Genomic DNA, 7,861 nt, shown 5'->3' with positions numbered 1-7,861 from the left:
GATCTGGACTGAAAGCTGTCTAAATGCCCATCAATAAGAGAATGCATAAAAACATTTTGGTATACTCATACAATGGGAATAATGCAGCAAGAATGAATGAAGTTTAACTGTACATACCAACCACAGTCTCATTAGTATGTTTTGTCTGTTTGCAATGCTTCCTTTATCTTTTGAGCACTTCCTACTTTTTTTACACCATAAGATGTTCCAAACTTATTTTGCTTTCGCTTTGTCATGCAGTCAACAATTCCTTTAAGGAACCTTGATTCTTTTCTTTTTTTTTTAATTTTTTTATTTATTTATGATAGTCACAGAGAGAGAGAGAGAGAGGCAGAGACATAGGCAGAGGGAGAAGCAGGCTCCATGCACTGGGAGCCCGATGTGGGGATTCGATCCCGGGTCTCCAGGATCGCGCCCTGGGCCAAAGGCAGGCGCCAAACCGCTGCGCCACCCAGGGATCCCGGAACCTTGATTCTTTAAAGTGAGAATAGATTAAAAAGCCAAGATCAAAAAGATTGGGGTGCTCATTTTCTCCTATGGTGCCACTGTTTCTGGGGTCTCTCTGAAAATGGACCTAGGAAGTAATGAGTTCTTTTCTGATACTTACCCGTTCCAAACCAAGACCTCAGGGTTTATTCTAGCTTTCCCTTTTCTTTATTTCTAACTACATTCTCTACAAACTGAGCCTTTAAACTTTCATCTTAAACAATATGTTCATTTGCTCAATCTTTAAATATGCTTGGTGCCTGAATTATGAAACTATAATCCTGTGAAAAATATCTACATTGCAATAATTGTGTATAGATTTTTTTTTAATTTCTAGTAGATGGTCAAAAGATAGTAGTTCCATCAGTTACTTTCTATCTATTCTAATTCTTGTGATTTATCAACATCTTTGTCAAATGGGATTTTAGCATTGAAAATGTTATTTTTCACTGTTAATGCTTGTGGACTTAAATTCTATTTGGCCTGATAAAGAGCATCGCTACTCCTACTTTTTTCTAATTGCCTGATATACCTTTGCCATTTCTTAAAAAATTTGTCTTTGTAAGTCAACTTGTCTTCATCTGCCTCTTGAAAATGACAAACACGTCTTGTTTTGTGAGCGAATTCAGTATCTTAATAGGTAAGCTAAGTTTATTCCCACTTATTTTTATGTCAAGTATGTTTGATTTTATTTATGCAACAACATTTTATAATTATAGGTTTTATGTTTTAATTTCATCCTTCTTCATATGATATAATCTCATTTAAATGGAAAATGTATTTTGGAATGTTTGTAGTTTTGTTCTAGTTGTTACCTTTGTACTTATACCATATAAATGCCCTTAGTTCCCAGATTCCATGCTCAAACTTTTAATATCTGGTTTATCAGTTTTTAATGGGATTCTTTATTTCCTATCTTTTGCTTATACATGTGTCAAGGACTAACCTAATGTTATATATCAACTTAAAAAGAATCAGTGAGCTCATCCAAACTCATAGGTTTAAAACGTCTTCCATAACCTTTTTATTTACGGAATGTTTAACTAGATATAAAATCCTTGGTTCACACTTTCTTTTAATGATATTTTACATATCATTAGGTCTTGTTCTGAATGTTTTTTTAAAAACATTGAATGCCAATCTAATTCTTTTTGCCTTGTAATTTATTTGATCTTTTTGGCTAAAGAACTAGAATATTTTTTTCATGTCTCCCTTCAAAGTTTAATAGTTTTACTAGGATACTTCTAAGATTCATCCTGAGATAATTTTCTCCTATTTGCCCTTTAATTTGTAGATTCAGGTTTTCATTTATTCTCAAAAAGACGCTTGAGATTCTAGTTTAAAATTTTAGTTATATTCCATTATTGTTTCTTCAATGGGTACCTTTCTTTTTATTTTCTTTTTTTCTCAGATGCTACATGTTTCAAAGACAGTCACTTCGCATTGTAGGAACGTAAGTTTCTTCTATGAAAATCACGCTGTGATAATTCAGAACATTTTATTTTACAAAACATTTTCACTATTACAGTTGTATACCCTTAATGGCAGTCATTTGAGATTAACTTTAGATCTATTGCTAGCTCCTCTGGTTCTCTCTTTCTAGCGCTTCCTCCCCCACCCCTCTCTCCCTCTCACCCTTCCCTTTTTCTCCCCCTCTCTCTCTATTTCTGTCTGCTGTTCTCAACACAATGCCTTGCAGTGGGGCAGGATTAATACATGGTATACCCTGGGATCTAGTGACTTTTATTTCCCTACTTTTAATTTTATACTGTTTGGGCATTCTCCATTTTCAACTTATGAAAGCTTGAAGATATGATTTTAGTACATTCCCTTTTCTTTTTCTTTTCTTTTTTGTTTTAGGAGGAAATATTTGGAGACACAGACCTAGGTAGCTGCCATTGTGTTATCTACCTGGAAATCTTTTAAATATATTCTGTGATTCAAGAACAAATCTATGTATTATTTCATTTTTTTTCTCTTCCTTACCAAATGGCGTCACACTATGCATACTATTATGTATTCTCTCTCTCTCTCTCTCTCTCTCTTTTTTTTTTTAGCCATTTGAAAGAGAGAGAGAGAGAGTGAGTGAGCATGAGCATGGGGAAGAGGCAGAAGGAGAGGGAGAAACAGACTCCCTGCTAAGGCAGGAACCTGATGAGGGGCTTGATCCCAGGACCCAGAGATCATGATCTGAGCAGAAGGGAGATTCTTAACCGTCTGAGCCATCCAGGTACCCTATGTATTCATTTTTTAAATCTACATTTATCTTGAAAATACTTCTATAGCAGTTTAGACCTATTATTTATCATATAGATAATGCATATGTTGCCAAAAATTATTAAATACTGCTATATTAAACAAGTTAGGAGACAAAAAAAAGAATTAGTAACAGTGTTCTCAGTATCAATGGAACTTACAGCCACAATACTAACAATAATTCCTATGGAAAAATACTAGTACAGGTGTAAGCATGGCAGATCATGAAATAGTGGTGCACTGCAATAAAAATGTGCTCTTATCTAAAAAAGTTGTGAAGACTGCTCAACAGAGGGGGCTATAAAGAGCCAAAGGTACTGAACTGCGTGAAAATTAGAGAAGTCCACCTAATAACACTTCTAAGTCAAAGCCTGTGGCAAAAAGGAGGAATGTAGAGTGGATTAACATCATTTATGTGCAGCACCTTGTTGCTTTCAGAGGAAATTTCTGTTGCCTTCATCTGCTGGTACTTGTAAGCACAAAATATTAAAATGCTGGGAACACTCTCATACACATCAACATACAGTCCATCTAATAGCAACAATCATTCCTCTATTTACTTATCACATATGAACTTATTTGTATTTCATCAATAGATTGTAATCAGTTGTATCTCATCCTCCCATATATACAATTGAAATCTTAAATAGAAATTCAAAAAATTGTCCCATGTCAGCTCTTTTTAACCACATTTATAGAGGTGCCTGATGTCATGAATTTCTAAGGTTCTTGTGTATACTCCATTCAAAGTGTTCATTTGTTTGGATTTTTTATTTCTGACCCTGGATTCAATTTTCTTATTCCATTAATGACATGCTTTCCATCTTCTTAAATTGCATGGTCATAATCTCCATTTTCTTTGGTTTTATAGACTTTTGTTGGAAGTCAATGACATTTTTATTGATAAAAACTCGCTATTAACTATGTAAGTCTCCTTAAATATTCAATGTTCAATTATTCCCATAATTAACATAACCATCAATAAAAAGGAAAATACTTTATCTTCCTTTTAAGTTATTAGCTTATATATTCTACTAAAAAGAAACAATTTAGAACAATCAAGACACAACTTGCAATGTAATATTTTGGTTAATAACATGAGATTTTGAGTGTGACAACCTAGATTTGAATTTTGGCTTTGGCCTTTACTAGCTGTACAACTTTCAACAGGTAGCTTAACCTTTTGATGTTCAGTTTTTACATGTATAGATTTATTGGGTAGATTAAATGTGAGTATAGATGTTGACAAGACTTCATAAATCCTGCATTTATAAATGCACCGCAGAGAGCTATGTTCAATAACTTAGTATTTTTCCTCTTTTCAAACCTTATGGAATATGTATTAGAATGATTCAACAATTATCTAGAAAATAACCTTAATGAGATAAATGGGATAGGTTTGACCTTAACATGGGTCATTTCTAGAAAGTGTACTCATTTTTAATTTTTTCTGTGTAGAGTTGGAATGTTGGAGAAAAGGGGAGATATGTTCAAGTATACTTACCATCTTGCAAAGAGTCAATTATAGCTGTCTTGGATGGTGATAAATGCCTTCTGTTACATAGTACAAAAGCTGAATGTGAATAAAGCTAATGAATGTGATACAACAACTTTAGGGAAGAATTTTATAAACTTTGCCTATGTGCTTCTGAACATATGATAGATAGATGATAGATAGATGATAGATAGATAGATAGATAGATAGATAGATAGATAGATAGATAGATAGATGATAGATGATAGATAGATATAGATAGATAGATATAGAATATACACATATATATACAACCTAGAATTCTATTGTTAATAATATTAGCCAACCATGAACCTAAAATAATATTTAGGAAATTGAAGACAGCTCTGAAGGCAAAGATTTCTTGAGTCAGCAACACTGTCACTTCATTGGATTGTTTTTCTCTTGAGACTAATGTAGAGATAGTGATTTTATTTAGTCAGCTTTGTGTTTCAAGGTTTCTTCTTTTACCAGCATGCTTTCATATGATCCTTTAACACAGAAATAAGGATTACAAAGTATTGCCTAATTTACTTTTTAAAAAGATATTTCAGTGAAATGTGGACCTTAGATTTTTGGGCAAAGATTGAAATTTCCTACAACTTTATCATCAGCAGGTTACGGACAAACTTCAAAAACCTTAAACATCGTGTCTTAAACTGCTTTCCCATTATCCATCTGTCCAAAGGATCTTTATTTTTGAATACTGACTTTTCAAGTCAACTCTTTCTTTTAGTGTCTTCTACAAAAAGTTTCTGTTTAATTAATAAAAGACCCGTACTTCAAAATGTTAAACCTAAGTTGCAAGCCTGATTTATAATAATAAAGTACTTCTCAGAATAGTTGGATTACCTCGTTTTATATGTGTATCTTCATAAAATCTCAACATATATATTCAATAATGTAACTGTTCTAATGTTAAGAAAAGTTACTAAAATTACAAGTGTTTTATTAACAGCTCGCATTTTAGATTGATTTAAAATGGATCTTTTAATATAGTTTAGTCAAATTGTATCATTTCCCAGTATAATATGCAAATATTATAGTGCCTTTCCTATAAATATAGGTCTTTCCTTTAAACACATGTTTAATATTTAAGGACGCCTTGGTGGCTCAGTGGTTGAACACCTGCCTTTCACTCAGGCAGTGATCCTGGGGTCCAATCTTAAAAAAAAAAAAAATGTTTAATTCCATATAAGTCACACACTTCATATCTCATAAGCAGGTCAGGATACGTTTGAGATACAGATTGCTATTACAGAGTAATCATTTGTATTTATCTTTCATTTATTCAACATGTTTTTTAAGTGCTTCCTATATACCAGGCACATTTTCAGGGCCTGTGGATACAGCAAAAGAAAATAAATGAAATGATTTCTGACAAATAAAGAGCTCGCATTTTAGGAGTGTGGGAAGAAAAACACTAAGTTAAAATGTACACATACAAACATTCATAAACTCACACAAACACACTCACACACATGCATGCTATAATTAAGAAACCTAGAATAGACAAGAAATGTAGAAGACAGGACTGAAACAAAAATAGTTGCTAGACCTGGGAAATGAAGTCCGGGGTTCGGGGCAGCCCCTCTTAGCTCATCAAGATATTGACTCCCAACTCCAGTGTCTCCGTGGGAATTTCTTCCCCAAGGAGTCCCTCCATGGCTCTGCCCTGTCCGTCACCCTTCATCTAGTGGAAACAGAAGTATTCAATAACAGATGAAGAGTCTGTCCTGGGGCTGGCCCTTAGCAAGGCCCTGTGGAGGTATGGAGGTATGGCTGCAGCTGGGAGGTTCAGGAGTGATACTCAGAATATTTAACAACTAAATGGACATCAGCCATACCCTTGGTGCTGGAAACTAAAGACCCTACTGTGCCAGAATTTAACAGTTTTCTTGCTGGGTCCTGAGGAAATTGGGAGAGGTGATAGAGATATGCCAGAGAAGGAGCCAGAGCAACCGGGAAAGTGGAGGAATATTCAGAGGGCTTAGTCCATTTACTGTTCATCAACTGGATGGAGTATGTACTGGAGTATACCAGTTGGGTTTCATGGTTCATCAAATCTGATAGCAGCTATAAGGTAAAAAGTATTATTATTGGCTATTACCTATCTTACTTTCAGAAGAAGCATGGCCTTTGAATTATGGCATATAGCCTGGAGAAATGCTGTGAAGGAAGGAGCAGAGTAGCCCCAGGCAAGCAGGAGCCCAGACACAGTGGCCTGGCTAGCTCCAGAGGGTGGCGGGAGAACCAAGAACCAGTGAGCAGAGCTCAGACACAACCTGCATCCACCATCTACTTCTGGAATTTAAAACCAGTTTCTGGAAGCCAGGATGGCATTCCTGTGGCAACTGATGTAGAGGGTCTTTGAAGCCCGTGTCTTAGAGCTGGAAAACAGCTCTGATTCTGAGAAGCTGATGCTACTCCTTCACTGCTGGGAAGAAAGCTAGGAACTATTTTCTGGGAAACTGTGGCATGTGCCCTGGGGGCCCAATGAAGCAAAATGAAGATGCTCCCCAGCAGTGCTCTAGCCTGGTGCTCTTCCTGCAGGTCCTAAGACCTCCTTGTCAGTTCCTTCTCAGAGCTACTCTGAATGGTTCCTATCATTCTACTGGTGTTTTTCATCATCCAGGATACTGCATCTCTTTTCCACATCATCATTTTCCTCTTGTTCTTCAACACCTTTTTCTTGCAGGCTGGCCTCGTCCACCTTGGATTCCGTAAGTTCAAAGAGACCATCGTCCTCACAGCTGTGTTCTTTGCCCTCAGCATCTCCCCTTCATGTCTGGGTCATGAATTTACACTGGAAACACTCCAACTGCTTTGTCTGCACACAGGGACTTCAGATGCTTTTGTATTCCAGAGGCTAGCAGCACTATTATACTGTCACTTCTACAAATGGACAGCTGTGAGATTGGGTGATCCTCACTTCTGCCAGGATTCTTTATGGCTGTGCAAGTTCACACAAGTCCAATTCTTGCCACGTTGGTGGATGTCTTTCCTTCATCACAGAGCCTACATTTGTGTACAGCAAACTGCTTAATTTACTTAGGACAGACTCAGGCCACTTGTATTCTGTAATTAAGAAAGAAAATCTTCCTTCTTGCAAATTAAAGTATTTCCCAATAGACTTCAGTACATAACCCTCCCTAGCCTCTCACCTTAGTTCTGCCCCCCTTCCTTTCTGCTCTCCACCCATCTTCCTCACAGAAGGCTGAGGCTTTATCCTTGGGAAGCTGTCACTTATCCTGGTACAGAAGGGGCTCCTGGCACCTGCTTTCTTTGCACCAAACACTAATTAATGACTCAACACTACAAAGAGTGACATTTCTAAGCTCCTGACTGATCACACCGTAGGCATTTAGATTTTATACCCAAGGCACTTTTTTTTTTACACTTTATAAATAGGAAATAAATTGATTCTACTTCCATAAAAAAATAGTTGCTCATTTGAAAAATCAGTATTAGAACTCTTAAGCCTAAGGGTTCATACATAAACTAACATTAGAGTCCTGTGTATACAAGTCCCATCTTTTTAAAGTGATTTTCTTTATTTTTGATTAATAATTTTATAGTCATTTAACATTAACATGGAGTTCAGAG

The 7,861-nt window shown here is 35.9% G+C and overlaps 1 pseudogene; it reads left to right on the top strand.

Moving 5' to 3' along the window:
• The first annotated feature begins 6,851 nt into the window (after positions 1-6,851).
• On the top strand, positions 6,852-7,301 carry LOC121475015 (annotated as a pseudogene).
• The last annotated feature ends 560 nt before the right edge of the window (positions 7,302-7,861 follow it).

Source organism: Vulpes lagopus, chromosome 13 (assembly GCF_018345385.1).
Source record: "Vulpes lagopus strain Blue_001 chromosome 13, ASM1834538v1, whole genome shotgun sequence".
NCBI lineage: Eukaryota > Metazoa > Chordata > Mammalia > Carnivora > Canidae > Vulpes > Vulpes lagopus.
This window is presented reverse-complemented; position numbering and strand designations above follow the sequence as displayed.